The sequence below is a fragment of the Schistocerca cancellata genome, chromosome 8, assembly GCF_023864275.1.
Source record: "Schistocerca cancellata isolate TAMUIC-IGC-003103 chromosome 8, iqSchCanc2.1, whole genome shotgun sequence".
Taxonomy (NCBI): Eukaryota; Metazoa; Arthropoda; class Insecta; order Orthoptera; family Acrididae; genus Schistocerca; species Schistocerca cancellata.
This window is the reverse complement of record NC_064633.1, coordinates 81,929,540-81,954,252: the sequence shown is the minus strand read 5'-3', so window position 1 is coordinate 81,954,252 and position 24,713 is coordinate 81,929,540. Positions and strand designations below refer to the sequence as shown.

The 24,713-nt window shown below is 39.4% G+C and overlaps 1 non-coding gene across 1 annotated transcript; it reads right to left on the bottom strand.

The window, feature by feature from the left end:
- Window positions 1-23,891: 23,891 nt before the first annotated feature.
- Trnal-cag (transfer RNA leucine (anticodon CAG)) lies at window positions 23,892-23,966 on the bottom strand. The gene has a single exon. It is a non-coding gene; the product is annotated as a tRNA-Leu (tRNA).
- Between the last annotated feature and the right edge of the window lie 747 nt (window positions 23,967-24,713).

The following is a 24,713-nucleotide window of genomic DNA, read 5'->3' as shown; positions in this document are numbered from 1 at the left end:
AATGTTTGGCACCAGTTTTGCATGCAATTTTCTCGTGTTAAATTGGCTATATAAAACTGGTCTTATGCATTCTTTTTCAATTCCAAGAGTTTTACAATTGATCAAATATTCAACCGACAATCCAACTGAATGCAATTACCTACTTTTTGGATATTGTCATCAGTTTTTGATGTTGTAGGGTATCCCACGCATGAGTCATATTCAATGTTTTCTCAGCCATCTTGGAAACACTTCCAACATTCAAAAATTTGTGAACATGAACAATCTTCTCCATACACGTCTTTTTGCAAAATATAGGTTTCAGTAGCAGTTTTTCCAAGTTTCATGTGAAACTTCATGACAATTTATTGCTCAATTATTATGCTTTTGATTTTTCTGACAAAATGAAATAACAACTCTTACACAAAAAAGGCCACAGCCATGGTGATATGAGTACAAACCTCTGAGCATTCAACTGTGCATGCTTCATACTTCACAGTTATTGGTCATTCACCTTTGTCATTGTGTACTTACTCTGTGACAGCATCAGTCCTGTTATTTTATAGCCACACCTTGTATTGTCATAACATGCCAGTTATAATATGAAAACAACAAAATATGATAGAATCGAATACAGAATCTCCAAAGTTCTTCATATGTTGACTGCTATCGAGTTTTTTGGTTGCAGTGAATGATGTGCTATTTTTGATGTCACTTCACAGAAAACTGAGTCTGATGCTAGTTCCTCTCAGGAGAGAGTGTCTGTCACTCCCATTGTGCCAACCCAGGTGTGTTGGTGGAACACAGTTCTTTTTTTCTGTCCATATGGGTTGTGTTTAGAAACCATGTGTCATATCCTTTATTGTCATGAAGTGTAGAATTAGATTACTGTCCTGCTTTCAACTATTCTATTTTATTCATTTTTCTTTGGTTCTTAAATTTTACAGAGAACTTTACAAAGGTCTTGCATCACCAAGAAATAAGTTCTGTGACTGTTTCAGCAGCTTCAATTTTCACAGCTTTCTCTCCATGAGAGAGCCATAGTTAAGAAAAGAGGTCATTCAGCACCTGATATTCTAATCTCTTAGCCAGGCAAAAGGATCAACAATGAATAAATTTGTAGCTTTAATTCTGAATGGTACTTACGGAAACATTGGTTTGCAGCTGTGAAGTAAAAAATGCACTGTTTTGCTTTCTGTGTTTACTGATTGGAGGTGATACAACATGGACAAAAGGTGGTTTTAGAAATGTGAATAAAACGAAAAGAAAACTGGAAAACATGAGAAGTCAAAGAAGCTCACTGTTACTTTTAGCAAAAGCAAGTATTAGGAAATTTGTGGTAAGGTCTTATGGGACCAAACTGTTGAGGTCATCAGTACCTAAGGTTACCCATTACTTAATCTAACTTAAACTAACTTATGCTAAGGACAACATATACACCATGCCTGAGGGACGAACTTCCGATGGGAGGAGCCATGCAGACCGTTACAAGGTGCCTCTGACTGCGCAGCTACCCTGCACAGCCAAATATTAACGAGAAATGTAATGAAGCAAAGAGACTTATAATTACTAAGCATAATATAAAAGTTCAAAAGAGCCAAAAAATTTTGTCCAAAGTAACAGAATGCATTTTCTTTTGCAGAATCTTTGACACCTTTATGTGGACATGACAAAAAAGATGATTCAGTAAATACAGGGGTATCCTACATCTAAATTATGATAATTCAGAATGAGATACCTGACTGCCTACTACAAATGTACTGGTACCATGAGGAGATAAGGACAGAAATTAGAAAAGCTTCCTTTATAGCTGATGGTACAACAGATACTTCAGAACACAGTCAAGTGGTCATTGTTTTCTTTTCTTTTCTTTTTTAATGTTCAAGGAAATATAAATGTAGTTTGTAGTAATGTAAATTTCATTCACTGTTGTGCACATCAATTTCATTTAATAATGAGAAATTCAGCAAGTATTGTTTTTCTCTAAAATTCTGGCCATTCCAACATTTTCAAGATCACTGCAACATGTGTCCATAGCAAATGGTTATTAGCATTCAACATCCATCCTCTACAAGGTGAAACTCCAACATAACAGTTTATGAAAATTTAAAACAGTGCCTTACTGAAATTCATTGAACACTAAATGTAGATCAAACCACTGCAGAACCAATGAGGATTTTAAAGTACCTGGATATGGTAATTTTAGAATTTTAGTTAGAGCTTCTTCCTCAGATTATGCCTCATTTTTAAATAATTCACAACCAAATTCAATCTTGAATAATTCGCATGTTTGAAGTTAATGAATGTATAATAAATTTCAAAACTGATGTTGCAGTATAAAGAAACTCAAAACACTGTGAGAATCCTTCAAAGACACTCATGGCAGGAGCTAATGAAGTCTGTGTATATGTGCTGGCATAATGGACAGATATTTTCACTAAACACACTACTGAATTGTTCAACAAGAGACAATTTACTAGTCTTAAGACTGAACATCCTGCAGAAGATAGAGTACTGAGCAATGAAACATGTACCACAGTTGACAAAGAAACACTTGAAACTGCACAAAAAGTATTCTATTGTATGTTTGATGTTCATGAATACTGCAAATTAACTGAGGTGCTGGAATCCATCTTGGAAAATAATCTAGATACTGTTGAAAAAAAATATTACAAAACTACTAAAAATCTCTTTTCTGTTCCCACTTTTGTGCTGATAGGTGGTTCGGAGTGCCTTACAAACTATGAACACTCCAAACATTTATCATATGAATCAAACATTGCACAGAAAATAATGTACATAACTCTGATTATCTGAGTCTGTTCCAATAATGTCTGACACTTGTAGGTATGAAGATGGAATTCTGTGAGCAGCATTGTAAGGAAATGCACAGATGGCTATACTGGGATGCAGTAACAAGAACTTAAGGTGGTATCCTCTGGAGCCATCCATAGCCCTACCCATGTGCAGTTGACATCAATGCTGCAATGCTCCCCCCCCCCCACCCCACCCCACCCCCTTGCAAACTGTGCACTTTCTTTTCATATTATGGGTGTGGGTGACAATGTGCAGATGGCCTTTGCCACGGGGCAGCTGATGGAGTTGGATATGGCACAATGATAGATGGAGTAAACCAACTCACATCCCAACATTCACCTCACAAACTGCTGGGAACATCTGCCAAAAACCCAGAGGTAGTATGTACATCCTGTGGCACACGTCAGCTATTCTTAGAAGAATCAACCTTAGTGGAAGAGGTGACTGTTGACCAGTGTGCCTGAACTCCAGTTGTCGGTAAAGTCTGCTCAGGGGCAGTGGTCTGGGATACAGGCAACATGTCTGTCAGATGGAAACTATGGAAGGGTCACAGCAATTACAAAAATGAAGTTGGCTTTGGTGTCACTGATGGATGCCTGTTTTACCATGAATGGCATAGTGAGCTCAACCAGCCATCTGAGTGACAGTGCCAGATCACCATGTGTGGAGTTTGCTATATAAACAATAAAAACTTTTGTCATTAATGTGGAACATTGTTGTGAAATTTGCATCTGAAGAAGAGTGGCAAGGGTGAAATAAATGTAGCAAAGTGGGTGAAGATGACTTTATAACAAATATGCTGGTGAAGACACAGTGTAAAAGGTGCTGAGAAACAATAACAAAGCATTTTCACTGAAGTATGATGCATAAAGTTAGGATATCTTTTGCCTTGAAAGTGTGAATGAAATGGTCAGTTTCACCATTCAGCTGAGGAGAGACAGGAGCTATCTGGATGTGTTGAATACCAGTTTGTTGCAAAAAGTATTGGAATACCAACAATGAAAACTGTGGATCATTATCGGAAACTATTGTCTAAACAAAAGACAGAAGTAAGTGTTTTGCTAGTGCTAGTGCTGGTTGCCAAATTCATAGGACTGACAAATGGATATTTCCTGTATGCATCAGAGGGGAAGGACCAGAAAAATCAATATGGATGCATTTCCAAGGACCATCAAGTTGTCAATTGAAAATTCTTGACTTGGAACTACCTGTTGTCTGTGCATGCATGGCAGTAGGTAGTTAACTTTCCAGTCTGGTTTTCAAGACCAAGTCACATGTAATGTGGCATGCTCGCTGCTCAGTTTTAATCATTCTCCAATGTCATTATGTATAAATGAAAGCAAGATTGAAGATTTGATTTTAATGTCCCATTGACAACTAGGTCATTAGAGATGGAGAACAAGTTCAGAATATTTGAAGGATGGGGAAGCAATTCAGCCAATTCCTTTCCCAGGAACCATTCCCATACTAGTTCTACATAAAAGTCACAAAACATTTTGTTGCAAGGATGTGGGGATCAGGACTCTTGTTTGTCCATTAGGACTGTGCAGCATCATTCTGAAGAGAAAGACTGTTGCACTGTGTGTGATATTTTTATACTAATACATCTGAAATTGAATTCTGATTACGAGATCAAGCCATTTGAATGTATTACTTGAGCAATCATAGTGATTGATACTGTTCAGTTGCTTGTGCAATCCACCAATACTCAAATGGAAAAGCTTGCTGGGCTCATGAATCTGATTAATCAGCCTGAAGACAAGGAGCTTCTGATGCTTTGAATTCTGATTCATTGCTCATAGGTAAATGAGACAGAGCAGCTGTTCTGTACTATGATGAAAAATTTCATATTTGTAATTCAAAAGAAATAATGATCATGTTGTAGCTTCTGTGCTATAAGATCAGGTGCATCTTTTGCTGGATGAAAGAATGCAATTAACGGCTTATGATCATTTATGAGAAAAATGTTTCTGCCATGCGGATATTGATAAAATTTCAGAACACCATATATGATGGTTAAGGCCTGCTTTTCCAACTGACTGTTCAATATTTTTGAAGAAAATGCTGTAGAGTGTTCTGTGTTTCCAACCTTGTAAGATAAAATCACCTCACTTCCATGATGCATTGACTGAAGCACTGCTGGTTTGTTTGGATCATAATGAATAGGTCAGGGTCAACTAAGCAATGCATTTTTCAAACTTCAAAATGATCATTCAGATTCCCCATTCAGCTGGAAAGGAATGTTTTTATGCTGGAGGCCAAGCAAAGGAGTAGCAATTTGCACTGCTTTCAGAGTGAATGTAATGTTGAAGATAAGTTTTCAAAGAACTGCCTGGAGTTACTGTACATTTTTAGGACAAGGAAATTCTTATTTGAGGGTCAAATGATGCATGTGTCAATGAGGTGTTCCAAATGTCCAATTTCTGTATTGAAGAATGAGCATTCGTATTGCACTTGAGTCCTACATCAGTTAAAACTTGAGGAAGAGATTCTACATTTTTCAGTTGCTGTTCCAATGTTTGGCTGACCACAATGATGTCATCCAAATAATTTGAACAGGACAAAACATTTGACATCACTTATTTGAGAAAATGTTGAAGCAATGCAGGGGCAGATGCACTTCTGAAGCACAGGTGCTAGTACAGATACAAGCCAACATGTTTATTGACCATTAGAAATTTCTTCATTTCATCAGCCCAGAGAATTTGATGGTATTCAACTGCTAAATCAAAAATCACCATCCTGCTAATTAGTCCTTAAACTCTTAGGTATGTGGTAGCAGGAAGGAGTCAATAACTATCTGAATGTTAACTGTTGCTCTGACATCTGCTCAAAGTCATATTTTCCCATTTGATTTTGTAGGAATAATAATAGGATATGCCAGTAACAGAAAACAGCTGGACTCAGGAAAGACCTAAACTCACACTTATATGAAGTCAGAACTTTAATAAAGAATCCTGTAGAGCTTGGGGAAGCAGCAGATGAAGTGACATCTGTCATTATGACAAACAGGAATGTATCTTGGAACAATAACCTGGAATTCCAAAGGAAGCATACAATAAAACTGTTTAATTTTGCAGGAAGGCAAGGACAATGGGAAAAATATCAGGAGGTTCTTGCTAAATACACTATTGCTATTAAACAAGTGAAACTATCATGCTACAAGGTATTCTGTGCGGAGGTGTAAGGTACAGTTACTAGGACCAGACTTCATAAAATTCTCACATGAATGCCAACTAGTCCATGTCATATTCTGAGGAAGGAGTACAGTGGGTATACAAGGACATGTATGAGATGCTGAATATTCTCCTCATTGCTCACTTCCTTCAGGCCACTCTGGCAGAAAACACAGATGAAGAGTCAATCCTGAGGAGGTTCTAATTTACAGGTAACCAAAGAGAGAACTGAGAATCTGCCACAGAATGTGTTGTTTGAATAAAATCCAGTGGGAAGAGCAAAAGAGCTGGAATCTTTCCAGCTCTAGTGCAACAAATGGGAGAGGGATCAATCAGACCCCAATGCAGACTGTAGTAGTACTGTTCATCAGGAAGCATACCCAATACACAAAATAGAATTTTAAGCTCTTCAACAAAATTCTACCAGTCGAAGGGATAGTGAAGTATCTAGGGGTAACCCTGGGTGCAATACTGCCATGAAATCTTTGAATAAGGAATATATGTTAAAAGGCAAAAGATGCTTTTATGCGCACTTGAAGGGCCTGTGATAAAAGCTAGGGTCTTAGCCCCAGTAGTGGGTACTGGATATACACCTCTGCAATAAGACCTATGACAATTTACAGGGCTACAGTATGGTGGAATAAAATAGAAGAGAAGGAGGATGCTAAGGAGCTTGGGAAGGCGCATCTGGTATGCTTAGCCATAACGAGCAGAATCAGTAACACACTCACTGCTGGGATGGGGACCACACTAGAAATGCTGTCATTACACATTTGATGCACAATAGAAACAGCAGCAGGGACGCACAGTTTATAAACTGGAAATAACTGGAAACCTTTAGGATATCCAGAATCAAACACTAATTGACTTGAACAGGATTTGTGATTGGTGTAAAGAATGGCAGCTAACTCTAAATATAGATAAATGTAAATTAATGCAGATGAATAGGAAAAAGAATGCTGTAATGTTTGAATACTCCATTAGTAGTGTAGCGCTTGACACAGTCACGTCAATTAAATATTTGGGCGTAACATTGCAGAGTGATATGAAGTGGGACAAGCATGTAATGGCAGTTGTGGGGAAGGTGGATGGTCGTCTCCGGTTCATTGGTAGCATTTTGGGAAGACGTGACCTATTCTTGAGTACTGCTCAAGCATTTGGGATCCCTATCAGGTCAGATTGAGGTAGGACATAGAAGCAATTCAGAGCTGGGCTGCTACATTTGTTACTGGTAGGTTTGATCATCACGCGAGTGTTACAGAAATGCTTCAGGAACTCGGGTGGGAGTCTCTGTATTTTTCACAGGCGTTCTTTTCATGAATCGCTACTGAGGAAATTTAGAGAACCAGCATTTGAGGCTGACTGCAGTACAATTTTACTGCCGCCAACTTACATTTCGCGGAAAGACCACAAAGATAAGATAAGAGAGATAAGGGCTCATACAGAGGCATATAGGCAGCCATTTTTCCCTCGTTCTGCTTGGGAGTGGAACAGGGAGAGAAGATGCTAGTTGTGGTATGAGGTACCCTCTGCCATGCACCGTATGGTGGATTGTGGAGTGTGTATGTGTATGTAGATGTAGATGGAGATGTAATATAATGAATGTGATAAATTTGTGAATGGTCAGGGGAATGCTGGCTGACTATACAGTAACTCCAAGCTGCATCAACAAACCTTTCAAAGTAACAATTAGAAGTAGGAAGAAGTGGAAAAATAAACCACAAAAACGTTCAGGACACAGTCTGGTTTACTGATGGGCCAAAAGCAGACAAAAGTGCTTGGGCCACAGTATACAGTGTATAGTGTAGATTAGACAGAGCAATTTCTCTAGGAAAGCTGGCAATGGTAGTCCAGGGAGAAATTCTTTCTATCAGAGTTTCGGCAGAGGAAAACTTGTCTACGTGCTACAATGATTGTGAATTTTGCAGAATGCAATGAAGCCTTTTTGTGGCTATGGAATGTAACAGATAAACCTGCTGTGGGTCTGTGGGCATGCAGGAATTAGTGGCAATGAACAAGCTGATAGATTGGCCAGGATAGGAGTGATGACTCCATTTGTTGGGCCCGAACCTGTAATTAAAATAAAACTGTGTATCTGGATGAGTAGGCAGTATGCAGAATATTAGACTAAGATCCAAAAACAAAAACCTGTCAAGCTAATGTTGCCAAAGCCGTGTTTGGAGAGAAGTTCTACGATCCTGGGCTTGAACAAGTGACAGATTCATTTGAGGACTAGTGACTGGCCATGGGGATTTCGAGAAACACCTGTACATCATGAGTAGAGAGAAGTAAGTCACCAAGTGTAGACTATCTGGCAAGAGAGATGAAACTGCACCAGATTTAATCTTCCAATGTGAAGCCAAAAAGACACAGAATTTTTAGGTCATCAATTGTTGAAGAAATTGTGTCTCATAAAGAACTAGTAACAGGTCTTTTTCTACTCATTAAGAGTAATGTCTGCCCTTACTAGAATGACAAGGAAAGAAACCTGACAATAAACTCAGTTTCAGTGAGCTACAGTGAACTAAGACCACTGACATTTTGTCTCCCTGCACAAATGAAAGCAAATCAAATTAAACAATGCATTTTTCTACCTTTAAAATGATCATTCACATTTCCCAGTCCATTGGAAAGGAACATTTTTATGTTGGAGGCAATGCAAAGGAGCAGAATTTACACTGCATTTGATATAAATCTAATGTTGTAGGTAAGTTAAATTTATACATGGCATCAGCTAGGGTAATTTGAAGGTAGACATCTGCCAAATAAATGTTGGAAAAGAACCATTGTCTTCAGAGTCAATCCGTAAGCTCCTTAAGATATTGTAGTGTGAAGGAATGACTAACTGTCTGAGCATTAACAGTTGCTTTAAAGTCTGCACAAACTCGGATTTTCCTGCTTGACTTTCTAGTCATAAACAGAAGTGCCCATTGGCATGCAGAAATGGGTTTCAAGACACAGACGTTCCATCCTGTTGACTTCTAAAGCAACTTCATTGTGAAATGTGTGAGGTACTGAACATGCATGGTAAAACTATGGTCTTCGAGAGTAAGGCACACTTGAAAGTTTTTTGTGTGCACCAGTGTGCACACAATGTCAGTGCAGACCAAATGTCTGTATTTTTCACACAGTTGTTGAAAGGAGGCTTGGGAAACTTGAGTGTTGGTAGCATGCACATTCTCTTGAATATTCAAACAAAACAAATCGAATGCATCCACACCAAAAATGTTAGGACTCGAGGTCTGGAGCATGACTGGACCACCATGAATGTCGCTAATGTAGTTGTATTTTTATACTTTGATGTCCTGAGAACAGAGATACTTTTGCTGTTGTAGGCCATGAGGGGCAGATGTTATTTCCATAGCTTAGGGTGTTCCAATTGCTCATATGTATCCTGATTAATTGATGTGATTGAAGCATCAGTATCTAACTGAAATGGTACACTCTGATCTGTAAAGGTATGAACAGTTTGTGGTTAGCCTTCTGAATGTGATTGTCAGTTCTGAATTACAGAGCGAGTACCTTTATCTGATCTGCTGAGTGTTGTACTGTTTATTTATTGAACTGACCTGAATGATGGAAGTTTTACACTGTGTGTGTAGCTTTGCCATTTTTGTGCTTGTGCTTATATTTATTGTATTGTTGGGTGCAGGGGGGGGGGGGGGGGGGGCGGGGGCAGGTGAGAATTCAGAACATGAGATTCTGTTGATTTCCAGTTTTTCAAATCTAAATTTATGGGGGGGCAGAGGGTAATTTGTGATTCTACTGCAAGCACACTTGCCATGTGTGTGCTGGAAAGAGTTGTCTGTGGAGTCATCTATTACATAACACTCAACCAAGACTTTGGAGCATATGAACTTCCAGGAAAACAGGCTGGGTGATTCATGCACTACCTATGTCACTGCTTGTGACTGTGGTCAACATGATCCATGCAGGGCTGAGCCTGCATAGAACTTTCCATGGTCAGTGTTACAACAAGAGACAGATGGAAGCCTAGTTCTGCAAAGTCCTGTGCTTCTTGAGCTTCAATCACTAGAAGTGTGTCATTGAGCCCCAGAAATGCAATGATTTGAAACCTCCACCTGAATTCTGTTGTCAGAAAGGTTCTGAATGAATGTATCATGAAGCAGTTCATCTGGAAATGGAGCTCCACAAATGCAGTTAAATTTACAATTCCTAGTCATCTGTTTAAGTTCAGCTATCCATTCCTTATAAGACTGATTACTGTGACAATGCATACAGAAGAATTTAGAATGAGCAGCGGTTATAAGGATTTAAGATCTGAAAAATTCATAGTGTTTCCTAATGACTTCCTCATAGGTTAGGGTTTGGGGTTCTACTTGCAGGAACAATTTCTGATACAGTCCAAAAATTTCAGTAATCAGACAAGAAAAAGAAAGGAAGAACATCAAGAGGCATCTGAATTTTGGTGCAATGAGAAGTGCTGCTCAGGTTAAAGCTTGTACTCTGTCCAGTCCCTGTATCTTGCATCCATCAAAGGAATGGAAGATGGGAGGCACCACAGAATTCTGTGTGTCATTCATAGTTGGCTGCTTGGCTTGTTGTGCATCCGGTTATCAGGTAATGCATGACCATAACGTGTGATGTCACTGGCACTGGCTATGATGCTTGCTCTCCAGTGGGTGCCATATATATATTATTTTTCTGCCAAGAGCTACCTGTTCTGCTTAGTTTTAAGACATATGATGATTGTAGCCAGAGATATCTATTCATATCCCACAGATCCAATCAATCACAACAAACCCATCCTCATCACCAAAATTGTCTTATGTCCATAGATTGTATGACGTGCACTAACTATGAACACAACAGAAATTTCTGGAAATGTCCCAAGAGGACCTTAAAACATAATACTCTGGTGGCCCCTGTAGTGGTTCCCACATGGATACAGCAATACTAGCATGACTCACAGTTGCACCAGGTGGTTGCCCCTCTATGAGTTGCATCTTGTGCTGAGATGTGGTTGGTACACCAAGGGCATTGACATCGACACTGTTGATACCGCACCCAGTCAAAATGCTGCTTTTCAACATTGAAAAGAATAAAAAACCTTTCTAAGAAGCACTATTAATTTAGAATTACTAAATGCTCTTTCTGGGGTGAAAAATTTTGTCAGTTGTCACCCAGAGATCAAGACATTTCCCAGAAAATTAAAACAAAAATAATTTATTTCATTTTTAAATAAATAGATCAAGCTTTAACTGTAACAGTATAGGTTAAGTAAGTAAAAAAAGAAGTTCAATTCTGTTCTTTTATAATTTTATCTAGTTTATGAATACATTTTCTTTTTGTACACATTTGTAACATTGTACAAAGTTTTAAAATAAAGATTAAAAATTTTATAGAGCAGCACCCACACTAATTTTAGCTATGAGCCACCACTGATATCTGAAGACAGTTTTTCTTACAAAACAGGTAAACCAGTGACCAGCTGGTCAAGCCCAGAAGGTTCTGAAAAGTCACTGTTGATTGCTATAATCCTCTTGAAGCCAACAGTAGATCTATTAGAAAATTCACAAATTGTATTCACAGCTGTGAATACAAAGAACCATCATCTGTACAAGTGAATGATAACAATGAAAATTTGTGCTTGACCAGGATTTGAAGCCAGATTTCTGGCTTTACACAAGTGGTCACCTTAACCACTTTAGCTATCCATGTATGACTCACAAACAGGCATTGTACCTACATTACAACATGTACAAGTACACATATTATGTAATTCCTACACAGGGGAGGACATTTTTAATTGAAAGTTGCTGCCAGGTATTGGTGGATAAATATGATATTCGAATGTAAGCGTAGGCTTCCGCGGCCATTGTCTTCTTCAATAAAATTCTTCAGGGTATCAGACCGCATCGTCATAATTTAAAATGCGCCAACGTTTTGGCCAGCGTTGCAGCTAGCCTTCATCAGGGCCTTACGTTAAACTGCTAAATGAACACACACTTGGTTCCTTAAATAGCTGCACGAGAAAACCGTGTCGTTACTTGATTGGCTGTAAAAGGAGGAGGAGGAGGGGTGAAAGGTATGCTTTATTGGTGTTTCCTTTATTATCTGTCATTGGCTGAAATAGCTGTTTTCTATTGGTCTTTATATTAATCCACCCCATTGGAGGAGATGGATGAATAGCGAACAGGTGATGGCTGTGACGTCACACTGTTTACATGCTATCCAGATGCCGGCTGTGGCGTGCCATTGCTTTGTGTGCTCGTGACCACTACTGCGGCTCTCCGCGTGTCTGCATGGGCCGCCACGGCTCTGCCGCCGCTCCGTAGCCCTGCTATTGCAGGCAGCCAAGACCTCGGAAGCTTGTACCCGTCCTCTCTATTCATGTTGGCGGGTCTTTTGGCTATTTCTATCGCCTCTCTAATATTTCTTTTGAAAGTGAGAGGCTGTTTCGCCATGATGCGGGCTTCTTGAAAAAATATTGGTTTTCCGCACTTGTCTCGGTGTTCCGCCACTGCTGACTTAGTGTGTTGTTTCAGGCGGATATATCTTTCATGTTCCAAGAGCCTTGTGCTAATCGGACGTCCCGTCTCACCTATGTAGACTAATCCACACGCACAACCATTTTCATACACGCCAGCTGTATGTAGTTTGTCAACTGCATCCTTGGTAGAACCGAGCATGTCTGATATTTTGTTTCTGCTTCGGAAAATTGGTTTGATGTCGGCTTTTCGTAGAATTTTGCCAATACGTTCGGTGACCCCTTGTACATATGGTAACACAGCAATGCTCTGTGCCTCCTCCTCCTCTTCCCTATTAGTCTTCTCCGTTGTCGACATGGTGCTGTCTATCGTCTGCTTCCCATAGCCATTAGTTCCGAAGATGGACCTGAGGCGTTCAAGTTCTGTCTTCAAATGTTCTTCGTCGCTTATTCCGTACGCTCTCTTCGTTAGCATGTGCAGGGCGGACTTCTTCTGCGTGGGGTGATGGTGGGAGGAGGCGTGAAGGTACCTGTCCGTACTGGTTGGTTTCCTGTACACTTTGTGGCCAAGTTTACCATCAGGTTTTCGATAAACTTCCACGTCAAGAAAAGGCAGCACCCCATTCTTCTCTGTTTCCATTGTAAACTGAATTTTCCTATGCTGTTGGTTAAGGTGCTTGTGGAAGTTCTGTAACTCCTCTTCTCCGTGGGGCCAAATAACGAAAGTATCATCGACATAGTGAAGCCAACAATTTGGACGTAATGGTGCGGACTGGAGGGCTGTTTCCTCAAATGCCTCCATGAAGATTTCTGCTGCAATAGGCGATAGGGGTGAGCCCATAGCTACACCGTCAGTTTGTTCATAAAATTGACCTCTCCACTTGAAATAGGTGGTCGTCAGACAGTGGCGCACAAGCTCACTTATATCAGGTGCCACGCATTCTTCTAGGATGTTCACAGTATCTGACACTGGGACATTCGTGAATAGGGATTTGACGTCGAAACTAACCATCAGATCTTGGTTCGTAACACGCATTTCCTTTAGGAGAGACACGAAGTGAGTAGAATCCTTAACGTAGGACTCGGTTTGATGCACTAGGTGTCGGAGCCTTGGTGCCAGTTCTTTCGCTAGATAGTAGGTCGGCGAATTTATACTGTTTACTATGGGCCTTAAGGGGAAGTCGGTTTTGTGTACCTTCGGTACACCATATATCCTTGGTGCCTGTGTCACTTGCGGGATGAATCTTCCGGCCTTGTCGAAGTTGATTCTAGAGTGCTTGAGCAGTGCCTGCGTCGTTTTGATTACCTTGGCCGTCGGATCTCCCTGAAGTTTCTTGTAGATAGGTTCTGCGAGAATATCTTCCATTCGTTTGTTGTAATCAGAGCCGTGGCGGCCCATGCAGACACGCGGAGAGCCACAGTAGTGGTCACGAGCACACAAAGCAATGGCACGCCGCAGCCGGCATCTGGATAGCATGTAAACAGTGTGACGTCACAGCCATCACCTGTTTGCTATTCGTCCATCTCCTCCAATGGGGTGGATTAATATAAAGACCAATAGAAAACAGCTATTTCAGCCAATGACAGATAATAAAGGAAACACCAATAAAGCATACCTTTCACCCCTTCTCCTCCTCCTTTTACAGCCAATCAAGTAACGACACGGTTTTCTCATGCAGCTATTTAAGGAACCAAGTGTGTTTCATTTAGCAGTTTAACGTAAGGCCCTGATGAAGGCTAGCTGCAACGCTGGCCAAAACGTTGGCGCATTTTAAATTATGACGATGCGGTCTGATACCCTGAAGAATTTTATTGAAGATGATATTGGAATGCCTGTGTTGTTAAGAGCAAAGGTGTAATGTTCATTCAGACATGTCTGCCTGAACTGAGAATAGTCTCAGAGCCCTTGTGACAAGTGTTGGTGCCCCTGTGAGCCACAATTTGCAGATGACTGCACCCTGCACACTCAGTAGCTGCAAGCAAAGCTGCTTCTACATCTGGGATGAGGCCCTCCAGTGGAAATACAGAGTGCCATTGGGCCATTGGCTGACCCTGAATGTTTTCTTCCTAAGAGGCTCCAAAACATGCCTAATGTTGGAGCTCCAGATAACTAATCCCTGCCCACATGTGCCTTCTCAGGTCCTGCTGAAGGAATGGCCTCCTGCTCACTCACAGGGTGAATAGGTGAGGCCAGGTGACCACCTCAACATTATGACAGTGCAATATCTGTGTTGTTAAGAAGAATGATTTAGTGTCCCTTCAGATATGCATGTGTGACTCAAGGAACACTGCATTGTTCTCCTTAGCAACACAAGCACTGCAATATCACATTTATCTACTAATACCAGGCTGCAACTTTCAAATAAAATGTCCTCCTCTGTTTGAGAATTACATAATATGTGTATGAGAATTGTTGTGATGCAGGAATGACAACATATGGAAGTTTGTATCTGGCCATAAGACATCATGGGTAGCCTATGCAATTAAGGTGACCACTCACAAAAAGTAGGAAATCTGGGTTCAAATCTTGGTCTGATAAAAATTTTCATTGTTGCCACTCCCTCGTATAGCTGATGTTTGTGTTCACAATTGTGAGTACATTGCATGTTTTTCATAATAGTTTTGTTTGCTGCAGTTCCTTCTCCTTTGGACATGCATGTGCAAAGGAGTATCCTTAACAACAGAGGCACTGAAACAGCATATTGTATTAGAAAAACCTGCATTTACCAACTAAGGGCTGCAGGCTGTGGAAGCATTCCAATGAAGGAGTTCCATGACAACTCTTGCAAAGGCAGTTGCAAGATGTAGAGATTGAAAATTGTTGGACACTAAAGAGCATAGTCATCAGTGGTTTTTCAAGATCAGAGTGTTGGTGTGTGACTACTTATTCTTACTAAAATGATAAGCAAAGGCAATAGAACTATAGCCACAGTAATAAAATTTCAAATATCATCTTCAGTATATCAGTTCATACCCTCTTTAATAGTATTAATAAAACGGTGTATGCCTTTCAGATGGCTATTGGTCATGGAACTAACAGGATAAGCCAGCCACCCTAAAATGCATTAAAACCTTCACCCAATTAAATTGGGTGGAGTCTGGATGCATTCCAAAAGTCAGCAGTTTTCTTGCTATTGTTTCATCATTGCAAAAAATGAGGATAAGACCCTTGGTAAACCAAACATTGCCCTCCTATCAAAATACAAAACACAGTGATAAAACATGGTGCACTGTGAGTAGGACACTGCAACACTGTATTCTGATTGATTGTAATGCTGCAAGAGATAAGCATCCATCATTTGGCAGTGTTCGATGTGAAGGCAACTGATGACCACTTTGCCCTTCTGGAGTTCAAAAGGAAGTGTGCCATGCTGAGTATTTGGTTTGACCAATCACAGAGTGTTGCTGGCCACTTACATCCAGTCTTCCCCACTCAGCCAAACCTCTCTGTCACCTGCAACACGGCAGCCTGTAGGGGACTATTAAGGTGAATTGTGGTATTTTCCTTGCAGGCTGTTTTTGCTGCTCTTTCAGCTTCCTCAATTCACTCAGTTCTCATGTGTCCTGGGACCCAGCAACAGATCACCTCTTTCTTCTGCCTGTGCAGGAGATCAAAAGTGTCTTAGACTATCTGAACAGTCGTATCTGCTGAGAATGTTTGCTGAAAGCCTACAAAGCATAACAGTCTGTGCAGAGGAGAAATTTCCCTCTGCCGAGAAGTCCCATATGCTCCTGTGCCTTCTTGACCACCCACAGCTCTGCACAGCACACCAAGAAGTGGCCTGTTGGGTGAATTTTAATAATAAAATATGGGAAGATAACAGAACACTAGACATTGCTTCCTTGCTTTGATCCATTGGTAAAAACCATAAAGTTCTCGTGATACTCTGATAAACTGCAGTTAAAAATCCTTTTTAAAAGTATAAGTGGAGTGGTGGTTAGTTGTACTCCATCATATCCAAGTTAAGAGTAGGCTTCCAGTCATCCAGGGAAGATACCTGCTCTTCCCCTGTTCAGGAAGTGATATGTTCACTACATCAAATTGCTCAAGCTACTCCATTGCATGATGGACAGAAAAAGGCTAAGATTCTTGGTGATGGTAAATCTCCTTTATATGGATTATTCAACCTCAATACTGAAAACAGGATGTTCAGAGATGAACCTCTCTTTGTATACATTTCACAACATGAGAAGTTCTTTCCATATGGTAGGTGGTGGCTCATCAGCCTCTGCACAAAGGCTGGGAATGGGACTGGTTTTGTAAGCTCCTGTACTCATCTAATGCTTGCATGGTGGACGACATCCAATAGCTCTAAGCAGAAGGTCTAGCCAAGTCGTGCACTATGCTGCCACACTCAAGTCGTGTGGTCAAAGGTCCCATAGACTGTGAGCAAACTGAAATGATATGCTATCCAGTTTTTACCAGTAAGTCATTTTAAGATGTTTAGTGCTCTCAGGCATCTACATCTCAGATCATGGAGGTGTGACAGCCATGTCAACCTCCGATTATGGTTGAGCCCAAGACCTGCACTGAGGTCTTAAAATCGAAGATAATCAGCTGGAGTTCTGGGTAAGTAAATGATAGATATAAATTATAAAAATACAGGTAAACAGTTTTTTTCTGTAGAGTATTTAAAACCAGTTTATCAGCCCAATACTCCAACATATTAAGCAGCAACTTTAGTTGAGGTGTAGTATTTGTAAGAGTTGAGAAGAGCAGAATATCAAAAAGGCATCAGAAAATAAGGAATATTTGCCTGAGCTCCTTGATGTGGAAGAGGAACTATTTATTGCAGCACCAATTCAATAGTGAAAATATCTTTCAGTGAGGAAGGACTACAGATGAATGGAGACGTGCCCACAAAATCTTCATCCATGCAGTTGATGGGTGATATTGTTAATCCTGGTGGTATCATATGCTTTCTCCAGATTGGAGAAGATACCAATAAATTGCTGTTTGCATAGGGATGACACTTGTGTTGCACCCTCTGATTGGAGGAGATTGAAGCCTAGACTGGTATTTCCAAAGCCCAAACTGGAAGTGACTGAGCAATCCCCTGGTTTCAAGAGACCACACTAGGAGTCAGTTGATCATCTGATCAAGCATCTTCTCCATGCAGCAGCACTACTGGAGCTATCAGGAGATAACATTTCCACCCATGGCTTCAGAAGAGATATAAGAATTGCATTGCACCATGAATCTGGATAGTAGCCTTCAGCCTATATTTGGCTGAAGAGGCACAGGAAGACTTCTTTCATGTCCATACTTAGGGAGTTGTAGCATATCATATTGAATCCTACCAGCTCACATGAAGACTGCTGATCCCACAGGAAGAAAGGGCCATTACATAGCTCGAAGTTGAGAGACAAGAAGTCTGGTCTTTGCCTTTCCATGTGTTGGCAGAATCTATGATTGATGTAGTAGGTGGAGGTCAACTCACTAAAGTGTCTTGTCATCACCTGTCCTATTTTCCTAGGTGCTATTTGGAATCACCATTGTTCAATATGGCAGATACTGAAGCAAGGTGGTGCAATGGTGAGACAGTGGACTTATTTGGAAGAAATGTGGTTTAAATACCCAGCCAATAATTCAAATTTAAATTCCCCATTGTTTCCCTCAATTACTTAAGGTGAATGTTGGGATGATTCCTTTGAAAAGATCACAGCTTATTTCCTTCTGCATCTTTCTCCAACCTGAGCTACTGATCCATTTGTAATGATACCACTCTTTCTTCTTCTTGCAAGCAGATAGGAACCCACTGAAGGCCAACTATGGCCTAGAGGTCGAGCTACAAGTGGCAGCTGTCACCCACATCTCTCTCTCTCTCTCTCTCTCTCTCTCTCTCTCTCTCTCTCTCTCTCTCTCTCTATATATATATATATATATATATATATATATATATATATATATATATATATCTAAAAAGAAAGATGATGAAACTTACCAAACAAAAGCGCTGGCAGGTCGATAGACACACAAACAAACACAAACATACACACAAAATTCTAGCTTTCGCAACCAACGGTTGCCTCGTCAGGAAAGAGGGAAGGATATGGGTTTTAAGGGAGAGGGTAAGGAGTCATTCCAATCCCGGGAGCGGAAAGACTTACCTTAGGGGGAAAAAAGGACAGGTATACACTCGCGCACACACACACATATCCATCCGCATATACACAGACACAAGCAGACATTTGTAAAGGCAAAGACATATATATATATATATATATATATATATATATATATATATATATATATATGAATATAATAGAGGGAAACGTTCCATGTGGGAAAAATATATTTAAAAAGAAAGATGATGAGACTTACCAAACAAAAGCGCTGGCAGGTCGATAGTCTGTGTGTCTATCGACCTGCCAGCGCTTTTGTTTGGTTACTATATATATATATATATATATATATATATATCTGAGACATCAGTCTTCTGATAGGTTTGATGGGACCCAGTTCCTCTCCTATGCCAACCTCTCCACCTCAGAGTAGCACTTGCAACCTATGTCCTCAGTTATTTGCTATAAGTATTCCAGTCTCCGTCTTCCCTCTGACTCTTTCTAGTCCCATGGAAGTTATTCCCTGAAGTCTTAACAATGTCTTATCAATCCTGTCCCTTCTTCTTGTCAGTATTTTCCATATATTCCTTCAGTGCTGATTCTGCAGAGAACCTCCTCATTCCTTACCTTATGAGTACAGCTAATTTTCAACGTTCTTCTGTAGCATCACATCTCAAATGTTTCACTTCTCTTCTGTTCGAATTTTCCCATTGTCCATGTTTCACTACCATACAATGCTGTGCTTCAAACATACATTCTCAGAAATCTCTTCCTCAAATCAAAGCCTATGCTTGATACTAGTAGACAAATGCCCTTTTTGCAAATACTAGCCTGCTTTTTACGTCCTCCTTGCTCTGCCTGTAGTGGGTTATTTTGCTGCCTAGGTAGGAAAATTCCTTAACTTCATCTGCTTGATGATCACCAATTCTGATGTTAAGTTTCTTTCTGTTCTCATTTCTGCCACTTCTCATTACTTTTGTCTTTCTTCAATTTACTCTCAATTCATATTCTGTACTCATTTGATTGCTTATTCAGTTCAACAGGTATTGTAATTCTTCTTCACTTACACTGAGGATAGCAAAGTCATCAGTGAACCTTATATTAATATCCTTTCATCTTGAATTTTGATCCCCTTTCTTTTGTTTCCATCATTGTACCTCTGACATACTGATTGAATACTGAGGGTAAAAGACTACTCTTGTTAATTTGAGGGCTTAATTCTTGGTCTTCCAATCTTATTATTCCCTATTGGTTTGAGTAAATATTGTATATTACCCATATTTCCCTACAGCTTACCCCAATTTTTCTCAGACTTTCAAGAATTTGCTCTTTGGTTAATCCTTTACCATCAGTTTCAGAAGGATTTTTGACTTTTCTTTATATTGAATTGGTCCATTTGATGATAATTTATTTTTCAATTTCTTCACATTTTTCATGCAGCCATTCCACCTTAGATTCCCTGCACTTACTGTTTCTTTGATTCCTGAGTATTTGTTTTTCTGTATTTCTGAATTTCCCTGAACATTTTTGTATTTCCTTCTTTTGTTGATCAACTGAAACGTACAGACCCTACCAAACAAACTTGATGAAATAAATGTGCTTCTTAGCAATGAGTGGAAGGAGGTATCAGTTTTATGTTTTTGTGAGCACTGGCTAGAGAAGGACCATTTACAGTATTCAAACATAACCGGTTTCACTCTGGCAAACTACTTTTGCAGATGAATATCAAAGCTTGGAGGAAGCTGCATTTATGTAAAAGAAAACATAGACTATAAGATAATAGACTGTGTAAATCAGTTAGGAAGTGAAAACACTTTGAAGCCTCAGCTACTGAAATAACATCAGGAAAAGCTATAATAATGTGTGTTTACAGATCACCCAACAGCAATGTAAACATTTTCTTTAAAAAACTTGACCTTGCACTAGGGAAACTTAAAAATACTTGCAAAACTATAGTTCTGTGTGGCAATTTTAATACTGACCTCTTAACACACAGCTCCCAAAGAGAGTAATTCCTTAATATTATTCAAGAATATAACCTGTGCACTAAAATCACAAAAACTAGTGCTACACTTATTGATCAGATCTTTGTAAACACAGACATGCACACCTCAGAAAACTTCAATACTGGCTACAGTGACCACAATGCACAGCTACTTACCGTATGTGGAAGTATTGACTTGTCTAGGAATGGAAGTGTTATCTACAAGAGAAAATTCAGCATGCAAAAATTGAGCATTTCAAACATATGCTAAGTACCCACCTGTGGAATAAAATCTACAACAGTTACAACACAGATGAAAAGCTGGATAATTTCATGGAAATTTACAGGTATTGTTTTGAAATTGCATTTCCAAAAAAGAAAATAATTTGTAAAGGCCCCAGCAAACCCAAAACTTGGATCACATCAGGGATCAAAGTATTATGTAGAAGAAAAAGAGAACTTTTTGCACTATCAAAAACAGATAGCAGCCCTGAATTTGCTCACTACTTCAAAAAATACAAGTTAACTCTGAGTCATGTAATAAGGGAAAGAAAATTAAGGGAAAATGACAAACTCATTATGGAATCATCAAACAAAGCTAAGACAATGTGGAACACACTACAGCGACTTACTGGAAAGGTGGAAACACACAAAAATATTGTATTGTCACAGGCGGGCAGCAAGATCACCTCAAACAAAATATTACCGGAAATTTCTGGAAATAGTGTAACAAATACATCCATGTTCCTTCGACCAATAAGTAGGGAAGAACTGTTAATCACCATAAAGTCATTAAAAAATAAATATTCACCCAGAGTTGACAATGTGCCAGACTATATTATAAAAGTATCAGCTGAACAGATACTCACACCACTGCTAGATATATGCAATTCTTCACTATCAAGTGGTATTTTCCCACAACAGTTAAAAACTGCAAAAGTTGTACCCCTTTACAAAAAGTGCGATCAGCAGCAGATGGTCAGCTATAGGCTGTGTCACTCCTCTCAGGTTTTTCAAAAATCATTGAAAAACAACTGTCACAATTAACTGATTTCTTTAACTTTCAAAAAAAAAAGTTATGATCTCAGGATGTCAGCATGGCTTCAGGCCTCAGTGCAGTACTGAAACAGCCACTTTTAGCCTCATAAATCATATTTTAAATTCAGTGGATAGTTACTAAAATGTTTCAGGGATTTTCCTGGATTTAACAAAAGCATTTGATTTAATAGACCATGAAATTCTCCCAAGAAAGTTAGAGCGGTATGGTGTAAGAGGCCTACTACACGAGTGGCTGAAATACTACCTAGAAAACCGCTCTCAGATAACGGAGGTAAAACACATGGAAAAAAACGAACTCCAAGCTTATCAATCAAAACCTTCCACATTAACCTACGGTGTACCACAAGGCTCAATTTTAGGTCACTTTCTCTTCTTAATTTTGATAAACGACTTTCCCCTACACGTTCAACACTCCAAACCAGTGCTATTTGCAGATGACACGAGCATATTAATTGAAGGTGAAAACAAAATGGCCCTAAGTTTAAACGTTAAAGTCACAAATGAAAATGTCACAGAGTTGTTTATGAGGAATAAATTACTGATAAACCCTCAAAAAACAGTCGTCTTACACTTCCATACACAACAAAATAAAAACCCATTAAAACCAAACATGTCCATGGAAAACCAAAGAATTAACAGTGTCACTGAAACAAAATTTCTTGGCATCTACTTACAAGACAATCTTAAATGGAATTCCCACATCACATCATTAAATTCTAAACCACCAAAAATGACTTATGCAATGAGGATTATATGGAACAACACAAGTACTGAAACAATTAGAGTGGTGTATTATGCTTACATACACTCCCTAATGAGATATGACATCATATTCTGGAGAAATTCTCCTCATAACATAACAACATTCTGGAAACAAAAAAAGATTGTGAGGATAATGAAAAATGCTAACAGCCAAAAATCATGCAAACCATTCTTTAAAGAACTGGGGATTCTACCCCTACCATGTATCTATATACTAGAAGTTGTCATGTACCTAAAAAAAGGCATGGTAAAAAATGGAAAAGTATTTATTCAAAATAAATCTGTACACGAACACCATACAATGGCAAATAGTGACATACACAGACATCATTGTTATACCACACTGTGCAAGAAAGGTGTATATCACTCAGGTTCTCATTTGTTTAATAAGCTGCCAAGTAACTTAAAGGTCATAAACAAAATCCATAGCTTTAAAAAATCTGTAACTTCATATCTCTTGGAAAACTGTTTTTACTCAGTAACACAGTATCTTGAAAAATAAGTTAATTTCTGTTGTAACAATATAAAAATGTAATGTAACAATATAGCAATATAACAATGTAACAATTTATAAATGTAATGTATACAATCAATGTAACAGTATATTAATGTAATGTCATTTTGTCCAACATCGAGGGTATAGTATATGTACCTCAAAGATTCAGGACATAAATAAATAAATAAATAAAAAGTATTTTTCTGTTAACCATGGTTTCCTCACAGTTGCCTTCCTTGTACTTTTGTTTTTATTTCCAACTTCTGTGATTGCTCTTTTTAGATATGTGCATTCCTCTTCAACTTAGCTGCCTACTGAGCTACTCATTATCATTGTATCTATAGCCTCGGAGAACTTCAAACATATCTCTTTGTTCCTTAGTATTTCTGTATCCCACTTCTTTGTGCATTGATTCTTCTTGACTAGTCTGAACTAGTGTGAACTTCAGCCTACTTGACATCAACATTGAATCTATATCTGCTCATGGGTATTCCTCACAATCCAAAATCTGGTTTTGGAATTTGTGGCAGACCATGATGTAATCCAACTCAAATCTTTCCATATATCCTGGCCTTTTCCTCTTGTGATTCTAGAATAGAGTATGTGCTATTACTAGCTGAAATTTATTGCAGAACTGAATTAGCCTTTCTACTCTCTCATTCCTGCTACCAATCCCACATTTTCCCATAACCCTTTCTTCTGCTCCCTCCCCTACATCTACATTCCAACCCCCTATGACTATTAGATTTTCATCTCCCTTTACATTTACTGAATTGGCTGTATATATATCATATACTTTCTCTATAGGTTGCAGTAGGTACTGGGAGATGAAGAAGCTTGCACAGGATAGAGTAGCATGGAGAGCTGCATCAAACCAGTCTCAGGACTGAAGACCACAACAACAACAACAACAACAACAACAACAACTTTCACTATCCCTTAATCTTCTGCTGGTGATGTCAGCACGTATGCCTGAACTATTGTTGTCAGTGTTGGTTTGCTGTCGATCATGATACCACCCCTATCACTGAACTAGAATGAGATTTTTACTCTGCAGTGGAGTGTGCGCTAATATGAAACTCCCTGGCAGATTAAAACTGTGTGCCCGACCGAGACTCGAACTCGGGACCTTTGCCTTCTGCGGGCAAGTGCTCTACCAACTGAGCTACCGAAGCACGACTCACACCCGGTACTCACAGCTTTACTTCTGCCAGTACCTCATCTCCTACCTTCCAAACTTTACAGAAGCTCTCCTGCAAACCTTGCAGAACTAGCACTCCTGAAAGAAAGGATATTGTGGGGACATGGCTTAGCCACAACCTAGGGGATGTTTCCAGAATGAGATTTTCACTCTGCAGCGGAGTGTGCGCTGATATGAAACTTCCTGGCAGATTAAAACTGTGTGCACTTCATTGATCCCCATTATATTTAGATTGAGCCTTAGCATTTCCATTTTCAGATTTTCTAGCTTCCCTACCATGTTCAATCTTCTGACATTCCACACCCCCAGCTTGTAGAATGTATTCCTTTCATTGGTTATTCAAACTTTTTGTCATTATCACCTCCCCCTTGGCAGTTCCCTCCCAGAGATCCAAATGAGGGCCTAGTCTGGAATCTTTTGCCAATGGAAAGATCATCATGACACTTCTTCAGTTACAGGCCCCATTGCCTGTGAATATATATTATGTGTCTTTAGTGCAGTGGTTTGCATTGCTTTCTGCACCCTCATGCCATTGATCACTGCTGATTCTTCCACCTTTTATGCGCAGTTTTCGACCCCCAAAGGAAGAGAGTGTTCTCTGCCTCCTGCCTCCTGCGACAAAGACTTTGGTAGAATCAAGATGACTTATGCCAGAAGTTTTGAGCAACCATTGTGGATGGTTTAATGTATGAAACATCACTCTTTGAATTAAAATCTGAACT